This window comes from Pieris rapae, chromosome 2 (assembly GCF_905147795.1).
Source record: "Pieris rapae chromosome 2, ilPieRapa1.1, whole genome shotgun sequence".
NCBI classification, from domain to species: domain Eukaryota; kingdom Metazoa; phylum Arthropoda; class Insecta; order Lepidoptera; family Pieridae; genus Pieris; species Pieris rapae.
The window spans coordinates 3,960,287-3,972,900 of NC_059510.1; positions in this window are offsets into that span (position 1 = coordinate 3,960,287).

Genomic DNA, 12,614 nt, shown 5'->3' on the forward strand with positions numbered 1-12,614 from the left:
TGACGACTAAGTGCCAAACTTCTAGAATTCATACTTAAACATAAAGGGTTGATTCCCGGGAGAACAGTATATGTTTCGGGGAGAAGGCACAAGGAAATAGACGCAAAGTCGTTAAAAGATTTCAAAAATCAATTTTAAAATTGTCACTTCTATATTCCTAGGAAATGGAATATTATCCAATAAATTTAACAGATCATTATTTTCCTACCTAAACAGAAAAAGCGCTGTTTTTGTTTTGTTTTGGCTAAGTACGTCAACGACACACCTTTTTGGTAAAACCACATACGCATTAAATGCAATAACGCGGATTAACAAATATTTTCGAGCCAATATTTTTATGGACTTCCATATAAGATTAGCAAACATACCATAAAATTGTTGTATAATGAAGACGTATTTCAAATTTGGTATAAGCACTTTGTATATTGTCATAAACTTAAAAGCTTACAAGGTTAATCAAATTACGAGTAGGTTGCTATTATAAAATGCAACTTTTTGAGCGCAAAAAGAAGTTAGCCTCCAGTTCACGAACTTTATAAACTTTAGTTTGCGGATTAAACAATTGTTTAAGATGCTTTATAGCGTTTCATAACTATCTTTTAGAATATATGCATAAATACATTAGGTTCCTTAGTCATCATGAGCAGTGTTGTGTTAGTGTGCACCAAATGGGTTCGAAAAGTGTTCAATAGATTCTCCTTCGTGCAATAAAAACTTGCATGTATAAGTCAAGCCTTAGACGCAAAATATAAGTGTAGTACATAATATTATATATGGAGTATTATTAAGAGGTTGGTGAATCTGCACTAACACAAATTATCTATTAAAGTGAATGAAATATACGCTTTTGTTTGAGGTGTAAATTGATTTTTGTTAATAATATTTGAATTTTATGGATATGGCTAGTTATAATAGCGATGGAAACTGCCTTTGCAATAAACGTATACCGTGCAAAAAGCGTATAAAAAATTCATAATTAATTTTAAAATATTTATATCTATCATAGTCACGGTCTTATAAAGATTACAATCGAAAGTGTGTAAGACATTGATTTATAGCATCAGATTTGATAAATTATGTTTTCTAAACATTTTTAGTTTTTACCACCATTATAACCATGTGAGTAATAAATTTTGAGATTTGCCTAATTTGATATTCGTTCACCGTTCCCCAACAGTAGTTCGACCACAAGTGTATCGTTTTTTTATACATATAACAGCACCTTACATAAACTTTCCGATACGAATACAATATCGACATGTCCAGTCTTTCATGCAGCATTGTAATTGATATAATGTAAATTGATGTTAAAATACTATTATAGAGAAGACTGGTTACTAAATGTCTTTTAAATCAATTAAGATATTTTTTTGCGGGTGTTCTTCGAGAATCATATTTTAGAGTTACAATTAGATATTCTTTTTTAAATCAACGTCTGTCGAGTCCACTTATAATTCAATAAAATAAATATATTATTTTATTGAATTATTAATATATAGGACCTGGATGACCGAGCTTAGCTTTTTATTTTTTTTTTATAAATCATGTTTTTTGGAAATTTTATTTAAGTACGAATTACATACTAATAAAATTATGAAATATGAATATAATTATCGAATAAAGTTAATTATATTCATATTTAAGTTTTTATTTGACTGACATCTTTAAAGGAGCAATTCTATGTTTAAATTGATAAAACACAAATAAAATGACATTTTCTAGAAATGATTCCTAGCTAAATCGAATTATCGCCCCCGAAACCCTCTGTATACTACATTTCATGAAAATCGTTGGAGCCGATTCCAAGATTCCAATTATATATATATACAAGAATTGCTCGTTTAAAGATATAAGATAAATATATACACACATATATATATATATACTATTATACTTTTAATTACAAGTTCGAATTGACGAATTTTTCACACTACAGCCGCTGTCTGGCATTTTTCTGTTATGATTTGTAGTATGTATTTAAATTTAGTATTCTAGATCTTGACTTAATCTGTATTTTTATGTACGTAAGCACAACGCTAATCTTATTAAAAGTCATCCCATTTGACGCGTAGTACAATAAATTATGTTAAAACTGGTTTAAAATAGATATACTATAATGAGTGATATATTGTATTATGCATATTAGCGTGTACAAATGCCAATAAAAACTAATTTGACGAATTTAAGAAAAAAAAACATTAAAACATGAATATTATTTATGGATTGACGTAGTTGGATGACAAATGTTCTCAGCACGTATTGCTGGTAATTCGGTAGTTTAATAATTATGTAATTTGTTTCGTCACCCAGCAACAGACCTCTCCTTACCGACTCCAGTACTAGTGTCGTAGTACATACTCGGTACTCGATTAATTAAAACCATTCCTGAATACACGATAATGCTCAAAAATTTGAGTTTTTAGGTTTGTGTCATCGTTATTGTTTCATATTATATGCCTAGAATGCTTTTCACCTATTATATTAATAATGTTAAATCGTGTGTTGTATAAATGTCTTACCTAAATGTGTAGTTGAGAGCAGTCTAGCCATACCTCTCAAACGGAGTTTTGACCTACCGATATATCAGAGAGTTGGATGGCAATACTCCTAGTGTGTATATATTACGTGATATAGATATTATATAATTTATATTGAAAAAGTAAAAAATATTACATTCGACCAGTCATTCATGGCTTTAATTATTAGCACATTTAAATCCACGACATAAATATTAAACCGCCACACAAGCAGTCGCAGTTATCAATGCCAAATATGGTGTATGTGTATCACCTAGGTAAAATCAAACCCACATAAAATCCACCTTTTCACACTCAACCTGTTTGACTATTAAAGCCGGTCTCAATTTGCCCATCGAAATAACGCTGTCAGTTATGTAAATTATAATAAACAGTTTATTGAACCCCAAAGCGTTGCTAATTAATATATCTATATTATGCGTGAAATATCAATCACTACACCCGAAGAATCATGTTTTTTCACGGGCGCTTCGTTAAATTAATCAAATCAAAATATCTTTATTCATATAGGTAAACAAGTACACTTGTGAACATCAAAAAAATTAAATTTACTGTAAATGTTGTGTATCTCAAAATTATTTCCCGTAGACATTTATAGGATCACTACCTGACCCGGCAAACGTTGTTTTACCATGTTTTTGTTCCAAAAAATTAAAGTTTAAAATTAACAAAAAATATAAGAGGTGATTGTAGAGGGGTGAAAATTTAGGGTTGCATGTATTTTTGTATGGTGTATAGTAAAAAAATAAAAACGAAAAATTTTGTCTAAGAAATAAATAAAAAAATTTAGGGGTGGACCACCCTTAACATTTAGGGGGATGAAAAATAGTTGTTAAGTGTTATTTGATTTTCAGACCTACCCAATACGCACACAAAATTTCATGAGAATCGGTAGAGCCGTTTCGGAGGAGTTCGGTTACTAACCCCGTGACACAAGAATTTTATATATTAGATTACTATAGGCTATGTTTACACTAATTTTTGATATCGGACTACCTAAAGAAATGGCTTTAAAGCTGAATATTTTTCGTGTTGAAGCCCGTTTTTATAAATTCAAAGACTAAGACTTTTACTATATCTTATATAAAAAATTCTCGTGTCGCGGTGTTTTTGGTTAAACTCCTCCGAAACGGCTTTCCCGATTCTCATGAAATTTTTTGTGCATATGCATAACCTACCCAAGGTTTGAGAATCGGACAACATCTATAATTTTTCATTGTCCTAAATGTTAAGGGTAATCCACCATCCACAGGTTTTTTTTTGTCAATTTTAGAATAAAAAAATAAATGATACAGCATTAGTAAATACATAAAACCCTGAATTTTCAATCAACCCCTATTTTTTATTTCATTATTAAAAACTAATGTTGTGAATTCTGAGGTTTATACAGAGAAAAATTCACCAAACAACCTAAAAAGATTTCATTCCGGAAAACCGAACAGTATCTAGGATAGCATAGCAAAATGTTCCATGTTGGTATGTACTAAATAGGTAGGCTCAGTAAAATCTCATTAAGGAGAAACGAAGTTCGCGTGTGTAGCTAGTTTAAATATAATTTTATTAATGTACCAGCTCTAAACTATTTATATTTTCATTACAGATTTGCTAGTCTGAACAGTGCTATTAGTATAGCTAATCTAGTTTTATAGATTTCTGAATAAATTCATATTGTTAGGTCAAGTTCCTTCACGGTTCTTGAAATATGTAAATTTAATAGAATGTTGCAGACAGAGTGGCAGCGGCATTATGACTAAGCTAAAGCCGAAATCGTAGCATCAATTACAATTTTAATTTTAATCGTGACTCACGTCTAGCTAATTATTCATATTCTTAAATATAAAAAGGTTATAATGTAGCTGATTAAGCAACGTTTTCCTTATTTTTTAATTAGATGGCAATAATTTATTATTAGAGAATTGATCAAGAAACGACGAAATGTTTTTATGTCTTAGCTACAGACGGTACATCACTGTTATATTTTTAATTAAATCTAATATAAAAGCCCCGATGCAAAATAGTTGTTCTAGTGAGAAATGTTCTCTGATAGATTTTTCCTAACTTCATTATTTTTATATATCAATGAAATATGAAGCTGTTCTACTATCACATCGCGTTACTTATGCCACTTTTTATTATGAACCAATAAACTGTGTCAGCTTCTTAAATTTATACTTATCCTATTTTAAATTCGAAGAAGTAATAAGCAAATTGTTCGTATAATTGTTCGGTGCAATGGAAGTAGATGATTTACAAGCGAAGCAATTGAGAGGAAAGGCGACACAACTAAGTGGTTGACGAACTATTTTGCGCGATTGACAGATGTAGATGAATACTTTTGCGTTATTTTAGAATTTAATTTTGTATATTTTTATATTATCTAGAGTGATGAAATTATGATAATTTCAGATATGATAAAATAAACTTTAAAATGTTCCTCAAACAGTGGTTAACTGTTTATTAATCATTCGTAATTATTTTACCAATAATTACTTTTTATATTTTACCTTTGCACTACTTTCCATACTAGACGAACTGTTTTGCATCGGGGCTCGTATATAGAAAGGGGATTCAGGGGATTTAGGTTGTAAGGTAATTAAATAAGAAATATTGATTTAAGAAAACTAGGGATTCCCTCTCGAATAGTTTTCGTCAGAATCGAAGACACACAGCAGGAAGACACACAAATATAATTTACTACTTGTTCATAGTTAAAGAAACAGCTTTGCTACCCTTGAAGAAGTTAAAGTAGTTTTATATGCGACATCTGTAAATATAGACATTTATAATGTCTTGTACAAGCGAGGTACAAAAAACACTTTTTACAATTAATGATGACTTAAAATATTGGCATAAAATAATCATTATATTAATATTATGTTTTCTTGTTCCCAATCGTAGTGAATCCAGTTTTAAGTAGGTAAAAAATATGTATGTAAGTGTTATGCAATAAAACATTATTTTTTCTAATGATAACGGAACGGAATATAAAGAATTCTTAAGTCAATACAAATGCTTGTTAAAGATAGCTCGTCAATTTTTATCGCTTTTCGTATTAAAGTTTACTTTAGCACCTTGTTAGCCTTCGGTGTATCGTATTCATCTCGCCACCTACCGCAGACCGTAACCAACGTTTTATTATTCTTAAAATAACAATTTTTTCGCTTATTTTAACTTCGTGACAGTTTTTACGCCATTTACTGCCAAACGACACTTGTAAACACAAAATATCACCAATTCAATTAAACTCAAGGACTTCAACAAAAAACTGTCACCACGAAGAAATTTATAGAAATTTTTATAACAGATACAGCGAGGTCAAAGTTAAATGGGTTGGTAAATTTTTTATGAGTCATCGAAGCTTAGATTATCTTAATCTTATCCCTTTAGTTTAAAAATTTGTCATTTTCTAATTTTAGATTTGACGTCACTCATGTCTGGCTTACGTCCAGCTAAAGCTATACTATATATATATAGTTTGCTATTGTAGCTATATATATATAGTCTACAATAGCAAAGTAAAATTCATATTTCATGGGAAAATATTATTTTATTGATATACATAAAATCTTGATTCAAAAAAATTATTTATGTAGACGAGGGGTGTGAGTTTTGTTAATAAACAGTTTTTAGCTTTGCTGTTACTGATTACACTCAGTACTTAATAAGTCGATAGTTTGTCAAATACTCTTTGAAAAGTGAGAAATCAGTTAATATAAAATGTTTTGGAAAAATATTTCAATTTTTATTGGTGGATTTACTGTATTAATTAATTAGATTATATAATTACATAGATAAACAGTTTTAACTTTGCTGTTACAAATTCTATTTAGTCTTGACTTTTAACTATATAGTTCTCTACCCCATCTAAGGAATATTCCTCAGATAGGGTAGAGAGTGTCCACAGTGAGTCTTAATCGCGTTTGACCCTCGTATCAGCTCGCTCCAAGTTAGCCTCTCTCTTTGCATCATATTAATCTGTACGACACTATGTTTACCTGAGACGGCTACTTGAGGATAAAATTGGAATATCTTAGGAGTATTACTACTTTGTCTATCGCATGTGAAAGGAATTTTAAATAATGATAAGTAAGTAAATGTCAAGTGTTTAATTGATTCCTAGAACCAAATTAAGGTTAATCTTTTATATACACTATACTTAAAACAAACAGGAGGAGTCAGTTTAACATAATATTCCATTAAAGTACCGTACGCATATTAATCACCCATAAATTAATGAGTAGTTTAAATGGAGCAATTATTTTTTTGCCATAGTGATAAATGTCTTAATCTATTCCTCTTAAGGTAAAATAGTTTAAGTGTTTAAAAGCTTGTAATTATTCTAATCGTAAGATAAAAAACAAGTATATCGCTATAATACTTGTACCAGGTGACATTTAGAAAATAAACAATAATTGAGTTTACTTTGGACAAAAAATATGAATTAAGAGCTTTATTTTTTACAGTAATTAATAACTTCAATAGATGCTTGCCTCTGAAGTTCTCATTTCAACCTCATATTACTTGCGTGCATAGACATAATATTATATAGTAATCCGCATTCAATGTCTGTGAAATTTAGTAAAATTTGACTTAGGCCAGTCAAAGTTGTTTGAAAGTAAGATCAAAAATTTATGTGCTTACACAAACAGAAAAAGAGAAGTGAAAAGCGGTTAAATATTTTGAATTGTTGATACAAGTTGTCAAAACAATGCGATCCATTACAAACTACTGCATAACAAAATTATTGTCATCTTTAAGATACATTTTCTAAATGTTGTGTACACTAAGCAAAGTGTTTCGTAAGTATAGTTTGAGCAAAGTCTAAGTGCGCTCTATAGATCTTGCCTTAAAAGTCTAGGTAATAATCTAAATAAGTAATAGTTAACATTGTCGGTACTGCGATTGATCTCCCAATTCTCTAAATACCACGTGCACTTGTCTGCACACCATATTATGAAGCTAAGTTTTCAATGTCTCTGGCCTCGTCTGAATACCAATTGTCCAACGTGGCCGGAACAGTCTGAAGCACTATTAAGCATAGATGTTAAGTTTATAGCAATATTAACGATGGACTTCAAGGCTTATATCGGCCGTGCCTAGTTCAGGTCAAAAGTTCAAGCGCAGTTTCAATAATTCACAAACTTTTTAACAGTTTTGTATGCCAAACACATATATTATGTGTATTAATGTATTTTTTAGTTTGTAAAACAGTAAATGATGTCACAGTATTTCTGAGTCACATCATATATTTAAATAAATTATTTGATAAGTTAACAATAAACCGTTCTATAACACGAGCCAAATAACCTTTGAGTTTTTACATTTCATGTTTTTTTCATTTTACGTATCTTTAAATTCAGTATAGAACTAGAAAGTGCGCTACAAATTAGCATGACATACTTAAATGTTTTATTTTATGTGAATTATAGCTGACAAAAAAAATCATAAATTAACTGAGAAAGTTATCAATGGTTAATATAATATTTTTAACCAAACTATCTAAAAGTTTGGTTTTATTCAAAAGACCAGTAAATGTGTCTGTCAGACTGTTACTGTTTACGATATCCAGTTTTCTAGTTTTGAATTTTTTAGTAGATTAAACAGATGAAGAATTATTTCTGCCGCGCAATAAGAATATAACTATCGTAGAGTTGATTATTATAGATTAGATAAGGTACAAAACTATTTTAATACAAACTAATTTATATTTTTTACATGTAGTTATACAATATTTTTTCCTCTCGAGATTTATAATGGTCAGTCAGTATTCAAAGGATCGGTATGAAAAAATTATAAACAAAATGCTACAAAAGTTGCGGAAATGTTTTTTGTATATAATATAAACTTTGCCAAAAAACGAAAGACGCCTATATTTTTTGTTCAAGCAAAAACGTTATATTGTTAGATCTAAATACCACGATACTTGATAATTATTAAGCTGACGGAAGATTTTTGCAGGTTTTTTTATATCTAGCAAAAACTATATCTTCATTAGCTTATTAGTCTTATTGCGGTTAAGGCTCTATCAATATGTGGTAGCCATTTATAAATTTGTATTGATACTTCGTTACCATAGTATACATAATTATACAGATTAAGAAAATAAAACAAAAATTAAGTAGGTTACATATTATGTTTTTAGGCAACGGGCGGCCGTATCGCTAACAAGCGATTTCTTCCAGGCAACCCTAATATGGAACAATAAAAAAAACTACTACCTAATTAATTAAAAAAATATAAATAATAATAAGTATAAACAGACATGTAAAGGCTCTGCTGAAGGTTAATTTTTTTTATAATAATACGTAACTATGTTTATTACAATTTCTACACTTGAATAATGAATTGTGAATCTTTGTTCGAGAAAGTTACATAATTATGCAAAAGACTAGTAAAAATATTTGGATAGTTAAGTAATCGGTAGCTAAACGAAACACTATACATTTTTCTTTTGTTAATTTTAATTTAATAAATGTATGTCGCGTCGAAAGATTAAGTGTTCTAAGTACTTAACGCAATTATGGCAACCTTATCACTCTCAAATGTTATATACTCGTAAAACATTGCACTCGATAAATTTTAAAAATTTTATTTAAAGAAGAAAACTAATAAACTAATAATAACTTTTATATTAAGATATTAAGTTTTTAAAATACTGATTTATGAATCTTCTTAGCGGTTAAACCGAACTTAAAGCAGCTCGTAATATTTGATTGGCCTTTAAGTATTCGGATAAAGGGATTTAATGAAAAAATAAAAGCTCTGCTTGTTTTATCATCTTTTAGCCGACAAAGAAAGTTAAAAGAGCCCGCGAAGCAATTGATCTTGTGTCACGTTTTGTAATCGATGTGGTGCATAATTCATGCTCTGTGCGATCATAGAGTTACAATTTATAGACCGATTTCTGATGAAATATTGATGAATAAGACAAAATTTGTTCAGTATACCGCTGCTCTTCAATTCGATGAAATTAAGTTATTAGTATATATATATAGTTTTAAATGTATACTTGAAAAAACACGACATAAAATTAAATAAAAATGCACAAAAAACACTTAAACTAAGAAGAAACAGGTAAGTAAGGGCATAATTAAAATGTTCTTTGAAACTTAAAATAGCTTTAAATCTGAATTCGTTTCTGGGTGACTTTGAAATATACGCCAGTTGGCCGTCTCTATATGTACATTCAGATAAACCTTACTCATAAAAATACATAGTACACGTATCTATAATTTCGTAACTCTACATATAGAGGTAGTAGCGTCAACAAGTGTGTTCGAGAAAGGTCAGGGTACCTCAAACTACACAGTAATTAAAGGTTTATTTTTGGCGATAACCATCAGTAAAACAGTTACCTACATCGGCGTAAAAAACCAATGGTTTCACTTCAACAGACCTTGTTGTGAAGGACCGTAAAAAGTCAGTTCATAATACGTGTGAAATTATCTTACACAGTTTCTATATACTGTTTGTCAGTAAGTATTATCGCCGATTGAATACAGTTGTAAAATATGTTCTGTAATGGTTTTGTAGTTTTGTCATATGTGAAGATTTGATAGTACAAACCATTCGCATTACAACCCTTTATGGACTTTATGGAGTTCCTCCGACTAACCGATGATGACCGACATTCAATTCAAGGTGGCAGGAGATCTGACCGCAGACGCTCTTCTTAGTTAAATAATCTTCGGCAATCACATCAAAACTCTAAGTCATTATTCAAAAGCGCGGATCCAAATTTAAATTAAGCATGATGATCGCCAACCTTCGAAAGGAGATGGCATAAGAAGAATATGCGTTGGTAAAGGCTTTATAAAGACGCAATTAAATCAATGAAACACCTGAAATATTCTTCTTTGTTGAAAGGTTATCATTACTGTAAGGTACCCGCAGGCCTGCTAGTGATCTCTCCCTTTTGTTCGATCTATAACTTCCCTTAGTGCAGCTGTACACTGTACGCATATTAAGCTGTTTTTTGTCTTCCACCTTTCCGTCGTCACGATGGGTAATATGACCAAAGTAAGAAGTGTTGCAGCAACTCTGAAAGCATGGCGATGACAGTTCGTGCGACACCCTGATAACTGAATTAACAGTTGTCAAACAATTTTTCTATCTTTCTCATATTGTAAAATCGAGGTATTTTTGGGTGTGAATTAAAATGATCGAATTAAGTCTGATTTACGGTCGAAATCGTAATAATATAATGGAGACATTCGAATTTATGGTTCTTTATTCAATGGTAATGTGAAATCCATTGTGAGCTTAATGTACATATGACTTTTTATATGCCATTTTATTGATCTACACATCAGCAATTTTATTTAATCATTTTTTTTACTTGTAACGAATGTTATGTAAATATAATGTCAGGCAGTCTTACAGAGATATTGTCGTATACTCATTAAAGGAACCGTTTCTTAGGCCATCAAATCAGTGATGAAATGGATGTAAATTATTTTGCCATTACATCTTGCTGAAACCACTGGTGAGGGATAGCTGAATGAATCAACGCGTTTGACGAACACATAAGCTATAGATCGAGTAACTAGAGAAGTTAATACATTTGAAATACTATTAAAAAGTATATCATACATACTTTTAACACAATATTTTTTATAAGTTAAAATATAAAACAGGTTTATAATAAATTGTAGTAGTATTTTAAATATAATTTATCACTGTTTAATAAGTTATCATTGCGTAACTTTTGGCCATTCAAATTGAATATTTAAATTCGAATTAAGATAAACACGTCCCGAAGAAGATCAGACTTTATGGCGACATGCTCAGTTGATATTGTCCTAAATAATTTTCATCTTCAGTAGCTGATCTCTTGAAATTCGAAATAATCATATGTTAGTGATATTATTTGTAATTGGCGAGAACCTATGCCGTTGCACAGGGTTATGTCCGCGGTCTAACGCGATTTAAAAAAAAAAGATTTATAAATGTAAATTAGAAATAACATGCTTAATCTAATAGACGTAATGCAAAAATATAAACTTTTATGTACAATACCGTTATAGTATTTTATTGAACATACTTGTAACTCCACCAAAGCAAAATCGTTTAAAATCAATCTTGGTGACAATAGAAATTACCCAATTAGTAAGGAATTAATATGGCAATCGGAAACGGGATCATAATCACTATGGAATGTATGGGGTAAGCCTGGCTCTTCAAAGCTGCATTCATATAATTTCAAGACATTATTTCTACTGCCAAATCAAGGTTCAGAAGAGAAATCTATGTGGAGCCAGCTGCCCACTGAAGTATTTCCGAACTAATTTGACTTATGGTCTTTCAAGAAAAGAGCGTACCGATTCTTAAAAGACCTGCAGCGCGCTTGCGAACCTTCTGGCAGTGCGAGTATCCATGGGCGGCGGTGTCACTTAACATCAGGTGAGCCTCCTGCTCGTCTGCCTCCTGTAACTAAGAATATAATCAATAATAATGTTTATTTTCTGATTGTAATACCTTCAATGTAATTCCTTACAGACAATTATAACATTTATATTGAATGACATAATGCTTAATATTAAATAACCTTATTAAAACAGTGAAACTAATTCATGTTGTATTGAGATATTCACGAACTAGTTTTGATGGTTTCTTTTATCTTTAAGATACACATTATGCAAATCTATCATTCCATTTTGGTAGCATCATTCCTTTATAATGTTAAGTAATAAAGAATGAATCAGAATGGAGTTAATGATCTGAATGCAAATTAATTGATAGGTACTCCGGCTCCGGGGTGACATACTTGACCTCACATAATATCGAGTAGCTTTTGTTTCGTTCAATAATTTATATGATACAGTTTTTGATTCGCAATTGAGAATCTAAATTTGCAAATTGATATTTTTATGATACTTATTGGTATAATATTGCCATGTCACGTAAAGTGTCTATCCTCTCAATTTTGTCTAGTACCCGATTCGTCTGAAAATGAATGTGCAAATAAAATAATGTAAAACATTATTAAGTGTATGTATTTACCGGTGCACACAAAATGTTATTTATATTGATAATCAAATTTGAAATTTGAATATTCTTTTAGATTATTTTTTAATT